Raw genomic sequence first — 27,197 nt, 5'->3', positions numbered from 1 at the left:
CAAACTGCAATGTGCAGTATAGATGTATTCTGATAACAAGGTAGAAGTGTTCTGTGCATTTGGGCCCAAAAGCCTGGAATTTCCTTTGAACTGAAATATATGTTGGCAATATCTTTGATAGCCAAAGTTGCATTTTATGCTTTTAAATATGAAAAGTATACGCGTATTATTCTGGAATTAATCTGGTAAACCTACTGTTGATAACTCAAAATTGAAAAATCCAGACCGTTCTGGGATCCAAGGTTTTTGATATCTCCTTCTTCTTTCTCGCTTTTTTGTTTTAGCTGATAGAAGCCATCAGTTGGCACAGTCACAGCCATGGTCAAACCTCTTTAATAACAATTGAACCAAAAGAGAGCTCTCTTTCTGAAGTCAAAAAGGAAAAAGCAGACTTTGGCATAGTTTCTGTGCCATGAAAATCAGAAGGGTGTTGGATAAAACATTGTCCGTGGAACAGAAAGAATAGAAACAAAGATTTTTATTTCAAATTCATATTACAACAATTCAGCATAATTTTATTATACAGACATGTGCAATTGAAAGGTAAAACTTTGCATCCCAGTATTAAAAAAAAATGATAATGGATGCTGACAACAGAATTGAATGCTATAAGATGTGGCGTAGAGAAGATCAGTAGTTTGGTGGGTTTAACACTTTTGGAAAACCTATAAATATCTTTCTTATACATGTCAATTCAAATTTTATTAAACAAACTCTTTTGAAGATGAAAAAAGATATATAAAACACCAAAAATATCACAAAATGTATTGCATTTTGACATTTGGAACCAAATTTTTAACTGTGTATTAATTAAAATGGTAAAAATTCTCTGTAAGTTTAGGTATTTGAGTGAAATGGAACAGACATTCTGAGATGTTCTTGGGTCCATTAGAGGAATCACCAACATCTTTACGCTCTCTTCTTGCCACAAAAACCTCAAAACTTTATTTTTATAATTTATTCTTTAATCCAGAAACTGTATCTGTTATTACTTTCTATGCAATTCCTAGCTTTAAGGAAGTTTTCGTTGTAGAAATAATTAATAAATTAATAGCAATTAAATTATTAATGGCTGAAATATTACACATCCAGTCATGGCTATTCAATATTTAGAATTCCTGAGAAACATTCCCTATTGGATCTGTCAAAAATTATTGCCTACTATTAAAAGAATATTTTTTTTTCTCTACAACATTTCTGTTGCTGCTTTCTGTATTTCTTTCCAGATTTCTTAAAATAGGCTTTTACTATGATTGCTTCTTTTACACTGAAAGTCTTACACAAGCATAGTTAAAGGCACTATAGTCTTGGATGACAAGCAAGAAATCCAAGCATACAGGAGACATCTAAACTAAAGCACTTTTACACTGAATATATACATCCACATATTAAAATATGTGGGGACAGTTAATTAAACTGAGACCAAGCAAAAATCTTGACTCTCCTTTGGTCTTAATCGTGCTTTGTGAATGAGCACGTTGACATGTACAACAATGCAGTGCTGACAGGTGCAACAATGCAAACTGAAGGAAAATTACTTGCAGCACATATTACTGAATTGATGTCAATTCAGGAGATGAATGTAGGTATTCAGGAGATACCTCTCAGTGGAAAATAAGTTATACAGATAGCTGAGATGCTAAAATCTTAAAGAGGCGGCATTGGAGAGTGCTAAAGAAAAGTTTAACTTCTAATTTTCAGAAGTTGGCTGGTTTACCTCGCCAGTGAGGTGTGCTGTGCTGCTCATACCTTCACCATCAACATATTGCAGAAGTGCATTATTCTGAGAAAGACTGGGGCAATGAAAAACTTCTGTGATGGGAGACTGAAATGTTTGGAGTTGTTCAGAAAAGAGGTAGATAAGAGGAGATATGAAATTGAATTATTGTAATATAGTCAGTCTCATAATAAAAAGCAATATACATCTCTGGAAAATGTCAGCTTTTTGTCAGAACTCAGAGAGCTATTGGCTGAAAAAAAAGAATTGTGGGTTGTCAGCAAAGGTTTTGGAGTGGAAACTTTGGCAAAACGTCAGGTTTTCCACTGAAAACAGACAATAGCAGTATGTGAATGTTTCTGATAAAATTCAATTTCCCACTAAACCCAAATTTGATAGAATATACTTGATCATCCCTGATTTTGTTACATAAACTTGAAATAGGAATGCAGGCATTTGACAAAACTAGTCAAGTAAGGTTGGCAATTTCATGTAAAGTATGAACCATTTCACCAGGACTCAGGAAAAATTCTGCTGCCAGCATTTTGTCTGCAAAGATGCCTCCTTTTTTTGGTCTTACTCATTCAAATTGCAGCTGATTCAGTTCTTTTGACATGCAAGAAACATCTTCAAGAACTCAATGTTCTTTTAGCAATTATTGAGTGAAATTTTTCAATCAACTCTGATTTAACAAATGACTAAAATTTTATTCAGACAAATTGCTGTTTGTTCTGTCTTTTGTCAAAATAGAGCTGCAGGAGGTCTCCTGTTTTGTTTTAAAGGAAGAAAAAAGGTTGCAATGTCTAAATTTCAGCATAGAAAATGAAGGTATGCAGCCATATCCATGGTTGTTTCTAGTTTAAAAGTTGTAAAAATTGCCTGCAGCAAAGTATGGGTGCCCTTGTTTTTATGTCCACAAATCAACTGATAATGATTTTGCCTTTAAAGAGATTTGAAATGCTACATTTGCAGTCAGCCAAAACAGCAATCTGTTCCTCTATAAGATAAAGCACGCCAGTTTTCACATGCTCCTTTTATTTCCTTAAATGTGAAAATGCATATTTATATAATAAAATATGTACTTTGCACTACAGCCACTGCATAATCATTTTAACCAAGAAACAAATACTCCATCATTTTTTGCAGAATCTTGGCAGGCTGGGGGTGTCTGCTACTAGTGTTTCCTCACTTTCTTGGGCATTGTGAAAAAGATCTTATAGATCAGCTTCAAGTCCAGATGTTTCTTTTCCCTGATGTGTTGACATACTCGGCAAGATTCTCATCTCACATCTGCTGAGTGTAAATCTGGAATATTTCTACAGAAGTCAAAGAAGAAACTGAGTATAATTTTGCACAGAAACGTTCCAAGAATACAGATGAAATTTTTAATATCAACTAAAAGTTAAAATATTTTTTAAATATCTTTACTACATATTACTGAGAAAACCAGGTCAAATCAGACTTACTCCATTTTTTAGAGCAGTTCAGTAGGTGATAGGGCAACATTTCAGCAGAAAACTGGGGACTACTCTATGTAGAATATGGGAGAGGAAAAAAAAAAGATAAAATATCTGGTCAATGTTGTGAATGCCTCTCTTAATTTTCATTATTGTATCTTCAAAACATCTGCAGTTTTACAGCTCATTGTTAGGCACAGTTTTATCATCTTAGTAATACTTCTGTCTGAAATAGCAAGAAAGAAGTTAAATGCCTGCCTCCTCTTCCTTTTAGCATCCTGAGTAGTTTTGACATCAAAAACATAGAAACACAGGGAGTGTCTAGGAAAATCCAGAGGGGCTAGGGCAGAATATTTGTTAATCAAGGATAAAAAACACATACAAGCTAGTTTTCCCAGCATTCAGAGAAAAATCTTGCTGTCATGATTTTTTCATCAAAGATCCCTTATTGTTTTGCCAACTTTTATTAGTCCTATCTAATTATATTCATATCACTCTCCTTTACATTAAAGAGCTAGTGCAGATGAAAATAAATCTGTAATTTATTTCACTCTCACAGTTCTTTGTGGTTCACACCCAGATGAGGTCTGCTTCATGACAGATGCAGTTGGATAAGAAACAGTATTTGAAATTTACTTTTTAAGCCTGATCTATCCCAGGATTCAGCAAATGGTCCTGTTGTAGAACTGGATTCTAATTTATCATCTCATCATCATAATTTATCATCTAATTTATCATCTCTTGTGAAAATGACAGTGCAGTGTCTGAGCAAAATAGTTTGTAAATGTTTAAGCCAGATTTAAAAACATAAATAAAAAAGCATCTGTCTTTTGAACTGCTGTCCAATCAATTTGAAATAACTGGCTTTTTTTGTCTATGGATTCCATAATTTTGTTACTCCTTGTCACTTTAAATTTCATTTAGGAATTAGTGTTGATACCTGTAGGGTACAGCCCCAAACTATAGTCATAGCTGAGAGGTCAAATCCAGACTGCAGGGGTTAACAAGACTCTCAGTGTGGAGCCTGTCAAGCCCAGGCAGCCCCTTGGACCAGCACAGCCCAGGTCAGAGAGGGTCAGCAGAGTGAGGACAAGCCCCACCCTGGTTTCAGTCACCACCCTCCCCAAGTTCCCCCAAAAGCTCCTCTCTTCTTCCTCTATCAAGGATTTATGCTCAGGATTCTGGGTTCTGGATCACAAGTGAAACTAGCTTTTAAGAGAGTTTAGGAACTGTTTAGCATTTCCTGTTGCCTAGCCTTAAGATTTGCTGTTCTTTGCCAGCTGAGTACCTTAAGCAGATGTTATGAATCTTAAATCCCCCAAGGTATGTTGTTATTTCTACAGACTCACACAATCCATACCCTACCTTCACCCCTGCACACTGCCTTGGAGTGCAGCAATACTTCAGCTCATGGAAATGAAATGTAAAGGAACTAGAAGAGCAGGTTAACAGAGAGTTGGAGATTACAAAAATTAAGTAATCTAACTTCTAGTTCTGAAGAATGTCCATTGCTCTAATATTAGCATAATTTTCTCCCCTTTCCTGAGATCATCAATACTTTTATTCAGTTTTATTCTGTGAAATGCCCTGAAAAGAGCAATCACAAAAAACACAGTAAGGGATTCTGTAATTTTTTTTCTCCCTCAGAGATGATGTTCCTTATCATGACTGTGAAAGACCTACCTTTTAAGCCACAACTGTAATGGACAAATACTGAGGGAAGATATGGTATAATTGAGGTGGTCTGTATGTTACTGTGCAATGACATATGTATATAAGGAAAAAAAATTTAGAAATAATATCACTTTCATCTGTGCTGCAAGTTATATCATCCACTTCTATGCTCAAAAAACAATCTGAGTTTCAGTTGTGATTTGTTTATGGACCACACTAGTCATGGATATTCACAGGTTTGCTGTATCTGATGCAACATGACAGGAATTTAGCAGACATGACAGGCAGATACTGTCTTGACAAACTCATGCAAAACTTCATAATCAGAAGATCAAAATAGACATATGTTTTTTAAAATATGTTCAGCTCTGTGGAGCTCTGACTGCTCCCCAGTGAAGTAAAATTGTCCATGTAGAGATAACCAAAACAGAAAACAAAAAATTCCTCAAAAAAAAAAAAAAAATTAAAAACAAACTACTATACAAGAGGCTTGTATGCATCTTCTTTATCCCCAATATTCACTTATGGGCAGAATGCTGGCCTACACAGAGCTTTAATTGAGAAGCACTATGGCCATTCTTTTATTCTTAGACAATTTTGAGGTCTAGTGAAGTGAAAATGTAATTCTGCCACCAGCAGATAAGAGATTGTCTTTGGTCCTATTTTTCAAATAAAGAGATGATATGCAGGTTTAAAGACCACATTGGTGGCATGCCTGGTTTTGAAAGCACAAGATATGATTTGATGTACTAAAAAAATAAAGACAGAAATGGGACAAAACAACAGTGCTTAAGAAACTGCAAACTCTGTTTATAAAATCAAGTAAAAAATCACACTTTTATATTTTATAATATAGCATTCATCAATAATAAAACATTTAAGATAGTCTTATAACATTATTTATATTATATAAAGTGCATTTTAAGATATATAGCACTACTTTTATGTGAGTTAAAACAGTGTTTTCATCTAAAGTTTCAGAAAAATTCTTACTGGGTTTTCTACCTTTAATTTTTTCAGTCATAGCTCTATTTCTCTATGTTTTTAATTAGGCATATCATATGTTTTACATTACTTAGCTTGTAAGAATAATAGTTGATTCCATATTCTCATTAAGCTCTAAAAGATTATCTAACTAGTTTACTTACAGGGTTATTTAATTCTATACCCCTATAAAGAAGAAGAGCTGTTTATCTATTTCTCTTCTAAAACGTTATTTTTTTCCCATAAAAGGAAAACAAGAAGACATTTCAAGCTGGATATTTAAGATAGTTCCAATTATCTCTGCTTGTCACAGTGAAAAACATTACTGTTAAAATGTAATAATGTCAAATTCTATCTCTATCAAATATGAAGTAATGCTTTTCTTTTTAAAACAAACAAATTATAACTGTGGAAATTGATTTAAAATTATTCTGTCTCTCCTGCAGCCATAATCTTTGCTAGTGTAATTCAGCACATGTTCACCAAATTAAAGGGAGCTTTGCACATTTACTCAAGCTGATGATTTGCTGCTATCTGCACACACAAAAAAGGTCACTTTTAATTTGGAAAAAATCCCAATATAATCCTGAAAGTTTGAGTTGCTCCTTTAACATCTGGAAGTGAACTGCCCTCATAGGAATGGCAATTTGATCCTACAATGGCTGTGATATGTGATAAGGCATGTTGGACTATTTTCAGTCTTCCATCAAGTTGGCAGTAATTAAAAATTATTCAGTCAATCTGTTCTTGAATGTGAAAAATACCAAACTTTTGCTACTTATTGATGAACTGTCCAGTTTGGACAGCAAAGGAGCAAGGCTGGTGGTCATGTTGGGCTGCAGAAAAAATAGCCTCTAGGAGGAAAAAAAAAACCCTTGCTGGTCATATTCCTCTGGTTAGTGGTATAAGTGGAGTGCCCTCAGTGTCAGGGACTGGCACGTTACAGGGTGCTATATTGGGTCAGTGACCTTCAACATGGACATCAATGACAGCTCTAAAAAGAATCTTCACGGTGGAGATTTCTCTAATAAACTTAATTTGGATAAAATCGTTATGAAAGACCATATGCTAATAAGAGGATTCAGCTAATGCCCCAGGGCTATCTAGCATGGCATTTTATATACTTAGAGCCAAACTCTGCTACCCCTAAAAACATGATGGTTGCATCCAGATTTCCCCCAGAAGAGTTTCTGTCCAGTCTCAGAGGTCAAAGTCAAGGGTTTTTGAGAGATTGTTACCAGGCCCAGGGCCAGTCCAGCAGTTGCTAATTGCCAACAACTAAACAGCATCAGCAACCCCAGGCTTCTGCCCAAGCCCAGACATTGGCCACCTTTGTTTTACTAACGGAGAAGTTTCTCAAGCAGCTAGAACTGAAAGAATACCTCTAAGAAGAGGAACTTCAGAGCTTTTAGAATTCTGTATTATTATAATCTTGGCTGCTAGGATAGGAAGTTCCAAGGTTACAGCTCATACTCACTAGCACCCAGCAGCCTGTGGCCCCATGGCAAATGATACCAAGTCTATCCACTCTTTCTCCAAAATCTTTGCAGGACCTATCTCTGCATTCAATATTTTCATTATTACAGTGTCCCTTGGCAGCATATCACATATTATTATATGGATTCCTGCAGAACTGAGTGTACAATTTGCTAACAGTTGCAGATTAATGAGGAAAATTGTATTGTAGGAACATAGGTAGACATGGATTTCAGAGTCTCAAAGAAAAAAGTTGCATAAGACATATAAAATAAATTATGTTTTCTATCAATAGAACATTTCACAAATATTTGGCTAAATAATTGTGCAAGGGTTGATTTAAATTTATTTGTGGCATGAGAAACAAGTACCTTTTATCTTTTTTGTTTTTCTTGCTGAATAAACCCTTTTTAAACCTTTGTGCCTCATGCAAATATTAAAGGAAAGAATCAGCAGTTATGTCTCTGTAAAAAACAGGAGAATAATCTTAAGGAACAATTTTGAAAGGTTAGAACTTTACCAAAACCAGAATTTCAATAAAATCAACCAGCTTCTCTTCAATTAAACACTTGGTATGTAATTGATAAAACAACTATTCTCTAATGAAAATTTTTTAATTCAGTTTTTAAATTCCACAGTTTTTAAAGTGGACTTTGGTCAATCCAATTCCTAAAGGAAAAAGGAATTTGATCATCAAGCTTAGAAATTTTAATGCCTTAGAATAAATTAGCATTTGTGGACCCTAGCAATGGGAAGAACTTCATGCTCTTCTGAAAACCAATCTTGTTTTTTCTTCCAAGGCTACTGGTGTTTTTAAAAAGGCAGCTCTTATATTACAAAAATCTCAACTGCTCTAGAGACTTCAACAAATGAAATTTCAGAGGAAGGAAAATATATAGACAAATAGTAAACAACAAGGAAAATCCTATTGAAAATACGGAAACAAAACTACTCTTAGAATGGCATTTTAGGTCAAGAATAAAAAAAAATGCCTAATGGCCTCAGTGATCTTCAAATAAAACTCAGTGAAGCCTAGATGTGTCTCCAAATGGTGAGGACAGATACTTCCATTCAAAATTAAAATCTGATACCAATCTCTGAGACTCTAATAATAATAATAATAATAATAATAATAATAATAATAATAATAATAATAATATGGCTTGGATACAGTGAGACCAGAATGAGCAGGAATCACCCAGATGTTTAATTGGTTTGCTGCTGCAATTTTTAGTCTTTTCTGAATCATTGATGAAATCCATGATGCACGGTAAAATTATTAATAACTGGGAAAACGGTAGTGTTGCTCCTGTCTTAGGACAGGCCAGAGAGTGAATTTGGGATGAATGCATCTGTCAACTTTGCCTCTGCCTCTGTGTTCCTGGAGAGATTATAGAACATGCTCCTAGTAATTTAATGTCAACATGGGTGACAAAGTGTTTAGGACCAGTTAGTGTCAATCCATCATGGATAAATCATGTTTGATAACCTTTTGTGATGAAATGGCCATATGTGAAAACAGATGGAAAGCATCTATTTGTGGTACATACACGGATCTCTCATAACGTTACTTCAACAGGGCTTTTGACACTATCTCCCAGAGCATTCTCATATGGAAGTTAAATAGTTAAGGGCTGCATGGATACCCTCTGGAGGTGTTGAAAACTGGTTGAAACCATTGTGCTCAGAAGACAGCCATTTGACATCCATGTTGTGGCTGCTCAGGAGTGCTGTATCCCACAAGGTGATGATGATCCCAGAAGGTGATGTTGTTCAGTGTCTTCATCTTTGGGATGAGGATTCAAAGTACATCCTCAGCAATGTTGTGGATTTTGTTGAAATAAGGAGACAAAACAATTTGCCAATCAATATGGCATCAATTCAGACTCTATTGAGAATTTGAGGACCAGGCCAACAGAAAATTCATGAATTTCAAGACGGACAAATAAAGATTTTCATACTGACCTGTAAAAGTGTGCTGGTGTTCTGTCCCAGCTTTCACCCGCCCTTGTCCCCAGAGAGGTCAGGGCTGAGGCTGTCCCTGTGTCCGCTGTTTGCCCTGCTTCTGCCTGGCTGGGACAGTCCCAGGCTGCCAGACCCTGTCCCTGCAGTCCCCAGCCCCCTTGCTGTCCCTGGCCCATGCTGCAGCCTGACACTTTGGCACCCTGGATGGGGTGAGCCCACGCAGCAGCCCAGGGCTGCAAATCTTGGAGGGGCAGCTGGAAACCAGCCCTGCCTGAGCTGCTGTTATGTGACATGACTGTACAGGATACTGCAAGTGGTTTCTCTACTACTGCTATGTTTGTCACAGATTATCTAATAATGCTCCTCCCAAATTTATTTATAAAAACTAAGTCAAATTGGTGACTTAGTGTACTGGTTAAAAAAAAAAAAAAAAAAAAAAAGAAGAAAATGTAGAAAGTCAAGTCATTATTACTTCTTTGTCTGTTTTTTTTTTTTTTTTTTTGTCATACCTTGATTTTCATGGACTTGACTTCCCTTTCACATTTTATAACCTCTTGTGCACTTTTTTTCTGATGATGCCCCAAAGTCTAAGATTGTTTTTGTGGTGATACAGTCTAAGATTGTTTTTGAATCTACATCTGAATCTATTATATAATAAATAATTAGGGTCTCTGTAATGTTATAACAAGCTCTAAAACACACAACTCTCATATTCTTCATATATATCTATACATATCCACTTATATATATATATTTATATATTTACTTAAATATACAAAATCTGATGGAATCACCATGCTGGTGAGCGTATCTTCTACCTAACAGATCTGTGTGCCAAGGCAAGTCACTCAGCCACAGACAAAAGGTGATGGGCAGAACTTTCTTATGTGCTGCTCAAAAAAGAGCACATTTTATTTACATATTGTGGAAAGCAACTGACTTGCAGGTCAGCGTGGTCACAGTCAGGGTGGGCCACCTGACAGCCCGCGGTGACAGGAACACTGAGAGCAGACTGCATCACCAAATGGGCAGGAAGAGACAAATATTCTGCTTTTATTACTTTAAGATTAAAGTTTTGCCTACCTACAAGAGGTGAAAGACTCTTGTTTTCGCACATGTATTGCTATTACAGGCTGTTAGGGGTTTCTTTCATGATTTATGAGTAGCAGATGTTACTAAATGGAAACACTACAAGACAAGCTAGAAAATTCTTAGAATGCCCCTTTTCTCATTTCACTTTCATTTTAGTGACTGGTTCTTAAAAGCTAACCACAGAAGTTGAAAAGAACAATTAAAGCATTTTGAAAGTCATTTACTTCCAAAAATTGTGGGAGAATTTTGATTTTTGGCAACTGACGTAAATAATTCTGTTACTTTTATGTATTTTATCTCAGGATTAACCCTTCTCTAATTTTTCACATGCTTCTAAGAGATCTTTACATAGAAATAAGGAGAGGGGCAAGCCTGTCTGCAACTGTGAAACAAATACTTCTTAGTATTTGGAGAAGCGATTGCCAGAGTCAGGAAAATTTAAACTTTTATCATTCTGCTTATTAAAGACTGCAGACTAGCTAGATTATTAATTGCCAGGTGCTACTCATCCCTAGTCTTGGTTCTCCTCTTATCAAATCTGAGAGCAGGAGATACTTGCAGCTTACAAACCTAAAATAGCTCAAAAGTGTTGGTAAAGATATACTTGTTCTGAAGGTACATAAAGTGCTCTTTGTCAATTTTACTCTACAGTGTTAACTGACATACTGCATGTGCTGCTTGACAGTCCTGTTAAAACTTAGTTTGAAAGTAACTAAAAGACTGAGAATTTGGCTGTGTGTTATATGGGCCACTTCAGCTTTCACAACATAAAAAGAGGAGGCTTCCAGAGGTGCCAGATCAGACCTCTTCACAACAGAGGCAAAGCTGATAAATGCATAGTTCCCAGTTTAATTTAATATTCCTTTACTCTCTTTACTGGTGACAGGCCTGGAATGCTGAGGACTGGAAGAACAAATAAGTTTGGACCAGAGCTGTGGAAATAAAGATGTTCACAGGGTAATATCTGAGCTTCCAATCAGTCTAATATGAATGGGAATAACTGTAAACAAGTTTGAATTATTGTATATTTTCTGTACTGCTCTTGAGGGAATTGTTGGGATCTGTTCCTTTATATTAATTTTGTGTTCTGCAGTTGTCTTTATTGTAAATAAGCTTAAGCTTTATTGTAAATAATCTTAAGCATATTTTTATCTTCCACAGAAACAGCTAAATACAGAGTTTGTACTGAAGCATTGAAATCTTAATCTCATTGACATCAAGGGAGAAATTTCATCGATCATGGTGGGGCCATGGCTTCACCCAGCTCACTCTGAGCTCTTGCTGATCTCTTCTTCCCTCATATCCTGTGACAGGAAGCATTGAAATGGTTAAAAACTGAAAAAGAAGGGTTTCAGACTGGACATTAGAACACATTTCTTTACCATGAGGGTGCTCAAACACTGGAGCACATTTCACAGAAAGGCAGCTGATGCCCCAAGACTCTCAGTATTTAAGAGGTATTTGGACAATGTCCTTACTAACATGTTTTACCATTGGTCAGCCCTGAATTGTTCAGGCAGTTGGACTAGATGATCACTGTAAATCACTTCCAAGTGAAGTAGATTGTTCTGTGATACAGGAAATATCCAAAAAGTTCCCTGTGGATTACATAAATTTGGATTGTTCACTTTACTGCATTTTGTTTGCTACCAGTCTTCAATGAGTCTCAGGTACCCAGCTGAATGTTTCATAATCTGGGAATAGATGATCTGGGACATATACTGTGCGCATATGATTTATTATTAAGAGCAGCAGTACACTATCATGAGCAACAAGCTTACTCAAAATGACATGTTTCTGGTAAATTATTTTATCTTATAATCAGTGGAGCTATCTTATGCTAAAATTGAAAGTCAGCACAAATTTCTCTTGTTGTTTGAGCTGTATTATTTCAGGTAACATGTATCAGATACTGCATGATGTAGCCTGAAATGATATAATGCATTCCCAAGCACAGGGAAAGCTGAATGTTATTTCAGCTGCCAGGCATATTTTCAGACAGTAAGTTTTACAGCCAGTGTTTGTGTAAGAACAAATAGAAAACAGAAGACAACTTCTTGTGGGCTGTGAAATGTTACCAGTTTCAGAAAGAGGCTGTGGATATTTCTGCTGTACAACAATCTGCAGCACACACACATACACATGCATATTTTGAAATACCTGTACTATCTATGGTTGCTGAAAGGAAATTACCTCCATGTTAAAAAAAAAAAAAAAATAAAGACAATAGTATAAGGCCATATGAAAAGACCCCTAGGTGAATAGCTAGGTAAAGAAGGAGGTGAGAAGTAATAGACCTCATTGTCTGCAAGAAGTGAAAAAGGCAGGAGTCAAAGATATGATTATTTTGTGTGGTCAAAGAGGTTACGCTTTGACTGAGTTCAGGGAGTATCTAGTAGCTATCTGAATATGTTTCCTAAAGCAAGGCCTGTTAAACTGGTAAATACTCCTGAGAAAAGATGGAGATGCCCCTTAATACTCAGGTCATTTAAAACTAGATTGCAAACTGCAGGGAAAAATTTTAAACTGCCAGGGGAAAGTAACATGCAACCTAATACTCAACTTTTCATCTCTACTTACTCTCATTCTGTGACTTCACATTTCAGGGGACTTGAAACAAAATACCAATCTCTAACACTGAAGGCACTGGAGATTTCTGTGTGGCTTGTTTGCCATTGTTCTGACTGTGTTATTTCAGTAGAGGTGTACTGACTCTGTGACCAGATGTGAATTCAGGTGAAAACACCACAAAGATGTTGTTAAAAGGTTGGCAAAGAGAAAAGAAACATCACCTAAACACCTGAGAATCCTCTTTTAAATATTAGCTAAAGTTTGGAGCATGGCATGGGGCTGGGGAACTCTCAGATTGATTATGCATTATAGCCCACTTCCTGTTTCCATTGAAATCAAAGGCAAAACTCTCATTGATCCCATGGGAACACATACTATACTTTCCCACTCCATAGCTCTAATATTTTAATGGATTTAAACATTTTTGCTTAAAAAGAATCACACTTATGCTGACAGTTTAGACACCAAATTTCTTGAAGCTTGATGTAATTTGAAATAAGCCAGATGTGAAAACTGCTACAAACAAGATTTATAATGGAAACAAAATTTTAACCTTAATGTTGACAACTCTTGTGATATCACTAATATCAATAAAGGGAAGAAATGGGTTGGTTTGTTGGTTTTTTTTTTGTCACTCTGTGGGGACAAAACCATACAGCTACTCCCATCTGAAAAATAACTCCCACTAGGACTTCAAAAAACACTGGTCACAACCTCTCATACATGAGGATTCAGTATGCTTCTTGTAGTTCCCTCTAATCTATTTCTATAGAAGTCTGTGGGTTCAGAGGTCACACTGTACATCATGCACAGCATATGGAGGATCTTTTAGAAACACAGGTACAGTTTGAAAGATTGTGTCCTGTTGTATTATGTGACTCTAACTGTATGTAAGGAAAGCCATGTGAGCCTCCCTATAAAGCAGCCTTACAAAGACCTAAGACATTTGTGTTTCAAGTAACTCACAAAAAGCACAGGTTTTCTTCCGAAATTCATTTCATTAAATTCCTAGACCAAGACAAACCTCTCTCTGGACAAGAAGAGGTGAATACAGTTCCTTCTTAATCTTAAGAAAGTCACTAGACAGACCAGAGACCAAAGTCAGTCTAGACTTGTCACCCTTGGGATAAGGGTCTTGTCCTGTGCTCCTCCTATTTAATGGGCCAAGTCTTTACCACTGGTTTTCAAATGTTACTCTTGACTCTTCCATGGACAATCCTAATAAAGTGCAGACCTTTTAGAGAATTTGAGCAAATTTTCCCACATCTCAGAAGAGTCCTTTCTTTCCTCTTGTCTTTCCTTGGTTCAGAAAATAGCTGGGTCAAGGTTAATAGCACCAAATAAATGTATTGCTCTTGGGAGAAGCATGCTCGTTGGATTATTTTTTTACATTTTACTTTTCCTCCTGTGATGTCAATAGCCAACTTGTTTCAGAAAATACAGCTTTCTGTAATATCTTCCTTTGCAACATAAGCCACTTAAGGAAGTGGAGTGGGAGGTGCTGATCTCTTCTCCATGGTATTCAGTGACAGGATGCATGGGAGTGGTTCAAAACTGCATCAGAGGAGGTTCAAACTGGACATTAGGAAGCATTTCTTTACCAAAAGGGTGGCAAAACACTGGAACAAGCTCCCTAGAGTGGTGGGTGATGACCCAAGCCTGTCAGTGATTAAAAGGTACTTGAACAACACCCTTACCAATATTCTTTAACTTGGTTACCCTGCATTGGTCAGGCAGTTGGATCATTGTAGTACCCTTCCAACTGAAATATTTTACTCTATTCTAGTCTGCTTTATGCTGTGTGGTTCTGTTCTGCTTTGTTCAGTTCTGTTCTGGTCTGTAGCACACAGCAGATGGTTATAGCAGTAAGTATACATAAGAACAAGGAGTAGTACTCATCAGGAGTTGGTGAAATTACATGGCAGTCTGAAATCAAGCCTTTCTTTCTCTGAGCACAGCTTTGCCTGCAGAAATTAGGCTCTATCAATTAATTCCTTATGTGCATAATAATTCAGTAATAATAATATGATTATGACATGTATATACACAAGATAACCAAAGGCAAATAGCAGGAATCTGTCAGTCACAGGACACACAAAAAACTGTATTGATAAAGAAAGGCTATCTGACACTATTGAAAAGAGTTAGATAATTAGCACTGTAATGACATTTGAACAATTAGATCCTTACATCTCCTAGTAAATGACAGATAGCCACATTAGTAGAAGAGGAAAAAGAGACAATAATTAAAGATGAACAAATGTTTTTTAAGCGAAATTTTATTGAAGCAAATGTCTTCCAGAAATATATCTGTTTCAACAACACTTTTGAACATACAAGTCCTTCTGAGTATTCCAGGCAGCAAACAGGAGAAATAATAAGATTAATCCTCACATTACATTAGTTCAGATGCTGGGATGTTGGACAAAGAGCTTCAAATTCTTAGTCCAGTTCTGACAGTCAAATATCTATTCCAGATCACAAGAGTGAGAAACACATGCATAGTGAAGTTCAAAGAACCCTCTCATATAACACCATTTCTGGTTCTGAAACAAAACCTCATATTTCTCCACAATTTTATTTTGAAAGATTTTCCAAAGATTTGGGGTTTTTTCCCAAAATAGAATCAAAATTTTAAACTTTGAAATTACTGAAGAGCTCTGTTTCCTCCAGATATTTTAGCATGCAATATATCTCTACTATTTTTTTACTATGGCATTGTTAATGTCCCATTTTATCCAATGTAAACATCTATTGTTTTAATTTTATTATCCAGGTTTGATTCCAGTTAGAAGAAGACTGGAGATGTGAAACAGTCATCATTGCAACTTTCAACTAACTCCTACAAAGATATGGTAGGCAGGACTCCACATGTTTAAAGGTACACATAGATTTGGAGGCCCTTAAATGGCCATTGTTTCCCATCATTATCTTCTCTCATGAAGGCATGTGTTCTTCACACAGCCTGTCTCTGAAATGCTGAACTGATTTGAGATGGCTGCATTGGCAGTGTTTGCTTGCAGGGACTCATTCACTGTCCCTGCAGTCACCATAATACGCTTTACTGTGGCAGCTCTAAGTGGGTATCTGTCACTGCCAATTCTTAGCCCAGGTCTGATTTTAAAAAATTAGAGCAGAAGATTTTCCAATATGTTCCATTTTCTCTTTTCCTACCTACCCTTCAGTTGATTTTTTTTTTTAATTGAAATATTGAACACTTTCATGAGTGTATATAATGAGATCTTATATTTTCAAAATGGGCAGTTCTGCCAAGTGTGTCTCAATCTGTTAAAAACTCAAGGGACCATTTTTTTTCCTAGTAGCAACCAGAAATTGATTAAATTGTTTGACTAAGTTAAATTAACAACTACACTCCTGAATAATATTATATTTTTCATGTGCTCTTTTCATTCCTCACTTTCTTGTCTTCAGGCCTTTCTAAATCTTTCTAAATCTTGGCAGAGAATTGTAATGAAAGCAGCATATTTTGGACATGCTGACACCACTTAATCAATCATGTTGCAAAGACCCTGAAAAATAGACCCAACATCTGTTCTAAGAACACAAGATATATAGATACCTCAGTCTGTCACTACATCATAGCTCAGAGATCATTGACTTTGGCTACAGTGTTCTGAAGACGATGCACATCTCAGCATGGTCCAGATGGAGCAAATGGGATAATTACAAGCTCATGATCTTGTCTCCATTGAGTCACCAGGCACAGCCAATATATCCTTCCCTTCTCCTTCACATCTGCAAGGGGCCCTCTTTTAATAAAGTATTGCTGAATATTAATATTTATACAATTCTCATATAATTTTGTATGACCGTTTATTGCTGATTTATTGTCTATGTTATTTTAAACGGCAAATAATAAACAAATAAACTGAACTATCAACTCCATTTTCAAGTGATACTGCAATTTATGTAGATTGCAAAAATACTGGGAAAAGTAAGTATACTGATTTACAACGGGAAAGAATAGCAGGTTTTATCAACTAATAAATTAAAAAGGAATAAAATAATGTATGCTTCACAAAGAAAAAAGATAAAGGAGAGTAGATAAGAAATAATCAGCTATGAAGAAAAAGGACCCTTTTCTCCATAAACTGACTATGAGATATTTGAACTCCACAGAATAATATGTAGTGTTTCAGAATTAAATTTTAATAAAACATTTCATATTCTATGTAAAAAAATCTAGCTTGACATATTTATCCAAACCAATATGAATTAATAGCGATATACACATAGATTTAGAACTGGCTAAAGGAGCAAATAAAGGATTATAATACAGAAATAATAACACATTGGAAGAGACAGCACATAAGATGATTGGCAATTGGCGCTGTGGGATGCCTCCATCTGGAAGGTGCAGTATAGGGAGCATGAATGAAATTCTGAGAGAGCACTGAATTGGAAAAGGCATCAGTACAACCTGAAAAGTGAAGGAATAGGAGCAGGATTTTTTTCTTTGAAGAACTGTAAATCCCAGGAGAAAAAGTATTAATTTCATGCTGTATAGAAAAAGTAAGAAATCTAGGAAAATTATCACAGCATATTAGTATTTTGACAGCAACAAAGACAGTATCCTACAAAATACTATGTAGCATTTCTGAAGCTGAATGAATAGCTACAAGAAAAAAGGATTTTTTGTATGGTAGTTGGGAAGAGGTACCAAAGATGGGACAGGCCTTCTGTAGACAGCTGGGATGCAGCAAATCATCTGGAACTTTATGGCAACTAAAGGTTACTGAAAAGAAAAATAAACATGACTGGCATATAAGTAAAAATACTAGGTCAAAATTTATTTATCTTGGATAAATAAAAATGAAGTCTAGTACCAGTCCACATATAATTGACAAGTAAGGTATGGACAGTGAAAAAGGAACTGATTAGGGAGTCAGAAGATGAAGTGAAGAATGGATGATTTAGGCTAAGCAGCTCAAAAACTTCTCACAGTGAAGCATTTTCTGCAAAGGAGTCAAAGGTATACTAAACTGAAGGGTTTACACATGACTGGTAGAACATTAAGGCTACAACTTCATTAACTCAGGCCTCCACGTGCATATTTAGCTGAAAAATCACATTTACACTTTTGTGTGTCTGTTAAAGGTTGCTTGGACTTCAGTTCAGCCCTGGAAACCTCACTGCAGTCTCCCACCTACAGCAGCTTCTTCCTTCCCCTCTTCCTGCACCTCTATCCTTAAGGACATCAGTATTTCTACACTAGAAAATACTGTAATTGTCACCTGGTCTCAACTCTTGAACCACTGTGACTTGCACAGCAGAATGTGTGTCTGGACAAAATCCTTCCTAGTGATTGTTCCATGCAGCCAAGTCTGCCTCAACTCAAACACACACAGCCACAGCATCCAGCATTCTCCCATTCTCTAGATTGTTTTTAATGTTGCACTTTTCACCATTCTTATGTCAGAGTTTTTCTTATGGATTATAAGTAAAATTTGTCAGTTTATTCATCTAAATTTGTTTCATATAATAAATTCAACTGAATTATAAACAAGTCCATCATTTCAACAAAGACTCTCCAAAGTCCCTTATTGGATTGAAGTTAGAAGAGCAGTTTAAAAGCTTAAAACAAATTGGTGGGTTTTACCTCTATCAATTGATGTTGCTATCCCATTTACCATATCATTTATACCAATCACTGATGACATTATTTCTGCCTTAAGCAACAAACATTATTCATAAAAAGTTCATGCTTACAACAATTTCCAAGATGACCTTTCAGCATCTTATGTAAAAGCACCAAATATTTGTTTTTAAATATTCAAGTTATTAATTTGGATGAAAATTATGTATTTTGAAATAAATACATTTCAGATACTCTTAAAATTTGTTGATTTCTGACTTATTGTAGGCAAATATAATCAATCATCCACACTGTGCATAGCCAAAAATGACTGAGGTTTGCAATGAGATATTGGAAATCCTTACATTTTCTAAAATAATATTTATTTTTAATATCCTGAACAACATGTATTTAAAGTGATAGAAATAAAGTGCCTGGGATATATATAGTAGAAAGAGTTGGATTTCAGGCAAAGGTGACTGGAACAGATGAGTGAAAATAGTGCAGAGGAATTAAGTGCTGAGAGCTGCAGTAATGTGATGCTTCAGGTTTTACTTCTGTACACATCTTGTAAAGCCTACAAAGCCTGTGCTGGCCTAGAGCAGTCTTGTTTCAGGCCTGTGCTCTCAGGCCCTTGTTCTAACCCCAGGAAAAGGCAAAGTCAGGACTGGTTTTCTTGGGCCTTACCTGTGCTCAAGCATGCACATGCACATGCCTATACACAAAATGGAGTCAGAGTCAGGATTAGGATGAGATCAAAAAGTAATTAAAATGACTGATAGATTAGTAGAGAAGGACTTGAAACAGATTTAGCTTTGTTTGTCTCACCAATGACAAAGAAAAGGCATCAAAGAACGTAAAAGGCAAAAATATTAAGTTATTTGCAGTCTACAAAAGACTAATGTTGCATTCTTTGATTTTTTTTTTTTTTTTTTTTTTTTTTTTTTTTTTTTTTTTTGTTAATAACCACATTTTGGGGCCACACTTCATCTGCTACTTATTTTTTTCTCCTTCCTCCTGAGCTTGATGGGGCACAGAATGCATTCTGTATCCTGACTGAGCAGCCTCTGCTTTTCTGTTGCACTTTCTGGAGGCTGTCTTCACTACTCACTGACAACATTTAATTCACCTTGAATATGATTTGTGTCCTCTAAGTGGTTACTGTTATTTCAGTAACCTTTTCCTGAAACAAAAATGCTCATCTGCGGCTCAAAATTAACATTAAATGAAGGTCAGTTATTTTACCACCAGTGTCCAAGCAGCAGTATTAGCCCCTTGAAGATAGCTTCCTAAAATTTTGATAAAATCTGTGTGGTTACTGTCAGAAATTTGCTTTTCCTACATAATGCTTATAAAGATGCTACAGATTGACAATGTCCAATTCCAATGTCCTTCTGTTCTCCCCAGTATGGATAAATCACTCTGATATGCCGTATGTCTGGGATATACCTTACTAAAGGAATACTGTTTATTTCAGAGTAAGTCTAGAAGTATTTGACAAGTACTAAAAATAATGTAAGCTATGGAATATCATAGACTCACCTTTGCTATTAAATCCTGCACAGCCCAAAGTCAGCAAAATGTACTCCTGCCTAGGTAAGATCTGCCAGGAGTGAACAGCTCTTACTAGAGGCATAATTATAGACAGAAGTGTGGCTGTGCCTCAGTTCGTGGGCAATGGAAAATAATCAAAGATCTCCTCTCACAAAAAGCCATGTGCATTGCAAACTACACAAAACCCCTGAAGTGCTGAAGACATTAAGTGTCACCACCAGCGGGGTGTGTATGTTAGCCCGATAAAAAGCAATTGCCTGCAGCCCAGAGAAGTGAACAGTGCTGTGAATTTGGCAGGTCCCTCTGTGCTGCTGACAAGGATCACAGGCACTGTCTCCCACAGCAGGTCCCACTGAGCAGTGACATCCTGAAGGGATTTGAGCCGAGCCCACCCAGCGCTGCACGCCTGGGGGCTGAGGGGTTTGCTCACCCACCCGGGAGCCCAATGGCCGCGAGAGCCACGGTCTCTGTGCCACCTCTCAGTAATCCAGCATGGCTCTGACTATTCTGCAAGAACTCTGCTATGAACCATTTATTCCTAAAAACACCCACTTTCAACCTTAGCCAGAAATCAGGAGCTGGCACCTTAGTTAATTTTCTTCAGTCAGTCTTACAGAGTTATGAGCTACTTTAAATCACAGGCCTCGAGGAAGCATATTCCCACCAAAGGGCTGAAGAGACAGTGTTTTCCTTTGCAAGAGGATGCTTGGATCAAGTACAGTGATAAGAGGAGGAGTAAAACAGCGATCATCTAACACTGTGAAAAAGACAGAGTAGAAAACAACTTCTTAACCTTCCAGAAATAAATATTAATTTTATAAGCTTGGTCTGCTGAAAACAAAATATTTGAACAGTGAAATTCTAGATAAATCAGCAATCAAATCCACATCAATTTTCCCTGCAAGTAGAAAATAACTGAATTTCACCTATAAAATAATAGAATTAGTGCCCAATTTAATATAAATCTATAATAAGAAGCATATTTTCATATACTCTTTCCCAGTGTCTATGGAAAAGACATAGCTCATGTCTATTTCATGTTTCCATAAAAACATGATAGAAATAATTGCTGCTTTTCTTCCTTATTTGAGATAAGCCTCAGAGTTTTCAAACACAGGTCATTTCTATTCAGCCCAGCTTTAAAGCATTTAACCTTTTTCTTGGAAATAAGAGACAATACAACATTTTTTTAAACATTACATTTTATCTTCAGTAGGCCTGCAAGGATGCCATATGGCAGCCTAAGATTAATAATATAATTCCTTTTATGCCTCTACAGAAGACTTGAGTCTTCCTGGTCATCCCTTGAGAGTGACCAAGTATATACAGAAGAGCAATTCCTAAGGAAAAATTTGTTGTACATGGATTAATGTGGTGTGAAATCACGTTATGTGCAGAAACTTTTTTTTCCCTGATGGCTCTGAGTGACTTAAGTTTACAGGGTTTTTATAAGGAGAAGAAATGTTATTCACAAGCATCTCAATACACGGGTTTCAAGAAACTGAAAAACAGTATCTTTTTAACTAATTGCCTTTCTCATTAACAAAATCCAGACAGCTTTTTTATTGTGGATATCTTTTTAATTCCTGCACAGTTGTGGATTTGGAAGACTTGGATATGAAATGTTGAGTGTATATTCCTGTAGGGCATTCACTGAAGCATGAGATTCATCTTTGGAGTAGACTTTTTCCCTTGTAGAGGGAGAACAGCTCAAAGAACATTTTTTTTTTCTTTTTTACTCAGCGAAAAGCTTTGAGTTTTTACATCTAACAGAGCATTTGTCTCATATCATGTATTCACACAGAAAATATATATCATATGGGAAATAAATCAAGCCATCTTCAAGTACCTTCTACTTATTGTTTATACCTAAATGTTTTTCAAACTACCATTTAACATTTTGTTATATTGTCATACACTGCACAATGACCCAATAACTGAAAAGAGACATGAGGCACCAGTTGCCTGAAACAATATATGCATATCTTCAAACCCAAGCCTCTGAGTACACAGTTCCTTAAATGAACTTTAGAAAGTAACAGAAGATCTTCAGCCTACAATAAGAGAGGAAATGCTTTTCTCATCCCAGAGAACACTGAGGTTTCATTAAAGCTTTTCGCCTTCCACTGGGAAGAAACCAAGAAACTTGCAATAGCATCAGGGAGAAAGACAAAAAGCCACTGATCCCAGTGTTCTTGTCATTTGTCTGTGAATGAGTGGTGACTTCAGACACAGGGTCCAGACTGGAATATTTTGGTGCAGGGCGAACCTGCACAGGGGAAAATTCCAGCCTCATCTTGAGCACTTGCTGTCAGAGCCAGTGCACTTCTTCCCAGAAAGTTCACTGGTATCTCTGCAGCAAGATCTTGAAGGAAAAAGAGTTTGCTTCAAAATCCAGCTATACTCCCACTCCCTCTTCAGAAAGTAATCAATATCAAGTGCTGTAGTCACAGCATTTCTGAGGGTAAGGGTCAGCAAGACAATTCAGATACTGCTGAGCCCACTGAGGGATTCAGTCCCTGCATGAGAAGAGGCAGTGCAGCACTTTGTACACATCTTTGCACCCTTCAAAGAAAAATAAAGGCCAGCTGACTATTCTGGCTTATGTCCATGGCTGCCAGTGTTCCAAAAGCGTTTTGCAAGGGTTTTTGAGTTTTCCCACACGGAGAGAAGAGAAATTTTTCAATCTGGATGACTTATTTAATTAAAAAGTATAACTAACAGGCAAATAAAGTGCATATTTGTGTAATTTTGCTATGCCTTTGTGAATGTGCACAAGAGAAACAAAATGGATACTCAGCTCTTTTGAATTGGAATTAGCAAGTTAGGCAGCAGGTAGGATCATTTGCATTTCCTATGTGCTCAAAATAACTGCCTAAAGAAAGCTAAACTGATGGATTTTTTTTTTCCCTTCTTTTACCCTGCAAGAACTACTGTAGGGACAACAACTTATATAAATGAAATATCTGATTTTTTTTCAGGTGGCTGACAATTCCAGTAGGAGATACTATTCTCAAAGAAGAGCATTTTCTGTATTTCTTTTCAGTGTATGTTCGTGCATATTTTCTGCACTAAAGGAAGTTATGATGTCCCAGTCATATGTTAAGCCCAATGTTAAGCTCATCTACTGCATAGCCATGTTCATTTAAGACATTTTCTCATCCCTTTAAGGCAGTTTAAATGATGCTAGCACATTTTCAAGGCAGGAAAATTAACTCAGGAATAATATGGAATAACATGAGACAAAGAGATTGTTCTTCCTACCTTTCTCTTATTCCTGAAATTCTATCCTGTTCCTTAATCTTCACAATCTTTTCCATCTTATATTAACATACTTACACTTTAAAAAGGTATAATATGACAATGACATTCCTAAATTTTCTGACTTCCTACAGAATAGATTATTGTTATCGACTTTTATTTTTAATCCAGGATAACAAAAGAGTACAGTACTAAAAAATCTGAAAACCTTCTCTTGAAAAATATTTCTTAAAAAATAAGCTGACATTGCTCATGTAGTAAAATTTGCATGAGCCATTATCATGTTTTTAGAGCTTGCAATTAATTAAGAGAAGCATCTAAAGGTTTTAGGTAAGCATCAACATTCATACAAACAGCCTGAAATACTTTTAATTTCAAAGCTTGAAGAAACTTTCTTTAGAAAAGATTTTAAAATGTGGATGATTCAGCTCTGATGCCAGCTGAAAACCAGAATTTCCAGTTGCTTCCAAAGGCATTTCAAGCTCAAAGCCAGGCAGAAAAGAGGCAAATGTGATCTGGAATATTTCATCTGCATGATTAAGAATCTAGCTTGAACAAAGTAGTTCTGCATAGCTTTGGATGTTGATGCAGAGTCCTTTGAGCAGGGATTACCTTGATTCCTAGTCTGGCTGCTGGAAGAGTGTTCTTTTTATATGAAAACATCATTTCACAGTGCAACAAGGAACTGCATGCTTGCTTGTAGAGGCCCTGCCACTGCAGTTAAGGGAATTGTCTCTCCTGATCCAGCATTTGGAACACCAAAGTGAAGAAGATTGCAGTCCGAGTATTTTATCCTGATTATGTGCAACATCATCTGAAAATTGTTGCAGAAAATTCCCTAATATCTGAAAGATCAGAGATTATCAGCCAAATGCACCACAAGCTCCAGACTGGCACTCTACAGGCTGCAGAGCAAACAGAGAACGTGATAAGGAGGCCTGACCTGGTACAGATAGACTCTATTCAGTCTTACCTGGGCCTGATTCATCTTACAGAAATCTATTCAGAGTTAACCCAAAGCAAAAAGGTTTTTCAGTTGACTTAATGAAGTCTTTTCATTTTCAACCACGAGTAACATTTTTTTGCCTTTTTTATACAAATGTTCTGTGGACACAACAATTTCATTAACTCTTAGTAAATAGAATTGGACATTTTCCAAAAAGCTCTAATCAATAAATTTGTATGTATTTGATGTAACTTGTTCAAGATAGAATTTTTTTCTTTTTTTTATCTTTCACTTTTTTTATTTTTTTTTAAAGTGCTTGCCGTCTGCTTTTAATTAACAAAAGCAAATAGTGATTGATAGGCAGATATTGTATCTGGTAGTAGTACCAAAAAGTCAGTTTACAGGTGTGATGAAAACTAAGAATGCAGAAAAAAGATTCTCCAACTGTGAGAAAGTCCTTTGTAACACAGTTTGCGTGACTTTAGACCTCCACTGGACCTGTAGGTTTCTTTTCATTTTTAAAGATGAAAACAGGATTCTACTTCTCCTCTTACATTAAGTAAACAGACTACTTGGAAGGAAAATAAATGTAAAGCCCCAAAACTAAGATTAAAACTATTAAAAAAGAATGCTGAATGCAGACAAGGAGATACGGAAAATAGCAATGACCTGCAACGCAACATATCAAGGAATTTTACAGGAAAAGTAGCAGAATAGCAAAGCAGCATAAGTTTTAAGATTTTTCTCAGTGATGTGAAAAACTGTTAACTGGAATTGATCAGTCAGTGCAGAAAACATATAGTCTTAAAAAATTTATATACTGCAGTTTACAAAGGAAAAAAATCCTAATTGGTAAATCAGCATAGAAATTCAAAAGCTATAGAAAACCCTCCTTACATGTTATGTATACGAGAGGGATTTACCATAGCAGTATAATTACAGTGCATATCTTAGCACCACATAATTACAGTGTGTATTGCAGAACTGTATCTACATGTTGGCTGCGCACTTTTTAGGGGAAAAGTAGAGAAAAGTGTGTCAGTGCTCTTCATCAAGAGAGCAGCTGTGGGTTTTGAGCAACAATCTTTTTCTTCATGTCAATTTCTACCCATCTGATCAATTATTCTCTACAGAGAAATACAAGTCTTTAATTTTTTCTACATTGCTAATAAAATATTTACTAAAAAGGTAAGGAGGTCTAGTATGTTCAAAGAGGAGACAAGGAATTTGGAGACTATCCTCTTTGCAGATATTCATAAAGTAAGTTTTAAATTTTCTTTCACAGATGGACAAAATATTAAGCCTTTCATTATAAACTTCAAGGATGTGAAATATGGTTTTTCTTTGCACTTGCATGAAACAAAGACTGTAAAACACATTTGCAAACAGTGCCTTTGTATATAAATTAGCATTTTAAAACTTTTTCTTTCCAGAAAAAAAGTTGGACTTAAAGATCTATCCATTTTGAAACTCTTTTAAACTGATACATTATTCAATGTGCTTTGGATTCAATAGCAGAGCTTTTTCAAATTAAAAAAAAAAAAAAAAATCTAACTATGTTCTGATAAACTCATCCTTTCCAAGACTTTTCCATCAATAATTAGGCTGAAGTAAAAAGACACAGCCTCACCTCTGTACGGGGATTTAGTTTTTTGGTTCATTGGAACCAGACATGGTATTTTACTATAAAATATTTTTGCTTTGGATGAACATTTTTTCATGACACACCAAAATAGGGGAAAAGTCTGTTTTGAGAGGGGCAAGATAAGAAATCTTACTGTGTAAATTATATGAAAATGAATTTTTGAATAATTGGACTACCTCCATGATTTTTATCTGTAAAAGTAAATTCTGGTCTGTTCCACCTAGGAAATGTTTGTCTAAATGCAATCTTAGTAAATTCAATGGTAACATGTCAGTGTAACTCAAAAGCTCTATTAAAAATCTTGTACTGCTTTGTACAATTAAAAGGAATTACATAAAACCTTTTTAACTTTTCTGTCAAAAACATACTTATTTAATCTACAGATAGTCAACAAGCTGTTTTATACGGTTTTAGGTGTTAAAATAGCAAAAGCATTTCTAAAACTACCAGAAAATAATTCCCTCAGAATTCAGAAGGATTCTAAAAATCTTCAAAATTATATAATCTTTAAGATTTCAAGAATTTCTATGAATCCTACCCCATCTCTTCAGAACTTCAGTGTATATGGCTATCTTAAGAAATCAAGATAAAAATGGATCTGCATATTAACCTGTTGTTACCTGGCAATCTCCCAACATAATTTTTTTCCCTTATACCTCTAGTTCATTAAAATTAAGACAAAATTATTCCTGCTAAATATTAAACTATTGCAAAACAGCCCCAAATTCAACAAGATGAAATATGTCATTAAAATTCATAATGTATACGGTTCATAAAAAATTGATGTCTCAGGAACTAATCTTAAAAGCTGAAGTAAAATCTTTTGAACATATGCAATATCTGTGGGTGGTGAAATACAGTGGTTCTGAATTATGCAGATTTGTCTTGACAATTCTGGGGAGTAGTGCAATAATTCAAGGCATCTGTTACTTCTCTTAACCTCCAATTAATGACATTTTTTTGTAGCTCTCATCCAAATTTGGATCTGTTTCCTGCTGGCAGGCCAAACCCATTTCCTTGCCAACAGTGTAAATACCCTCAACCACTGTGCTGGGAATGGAAGTGCCATGTGCCCTTCATTTTGTCTTGGGTTGCAACAACCCAAGGGTAATATTAAATCTGGATAATTCTGACTCCTTGAGGACATACATTATTCATCCTGACTCCTATCTAGCATGAATTTTGAGTATCCTGTACTTTTACATCCCAGTAGTTCTTGTAGAATGGAGGACTGTGAGGGTTTAGGACCAAATCCACTG

This window comes from Lonchura striata, chromosome 1 (genome assembly GCF_046129695.1).
Source record: "Lonchura striata isolate bLonStr1 chromosome 1, bLonStr1.mat, whole genome shotgun sequence".
NCBI classification, from domain to species: Eukaryota; Metazoa; Chordata; class Aves; order Passeriformes; family Estrildidae; genus Lonchura; species Lonchura striata.
This window is presented reverse-complemented; position numbering follows the sequence as displayed.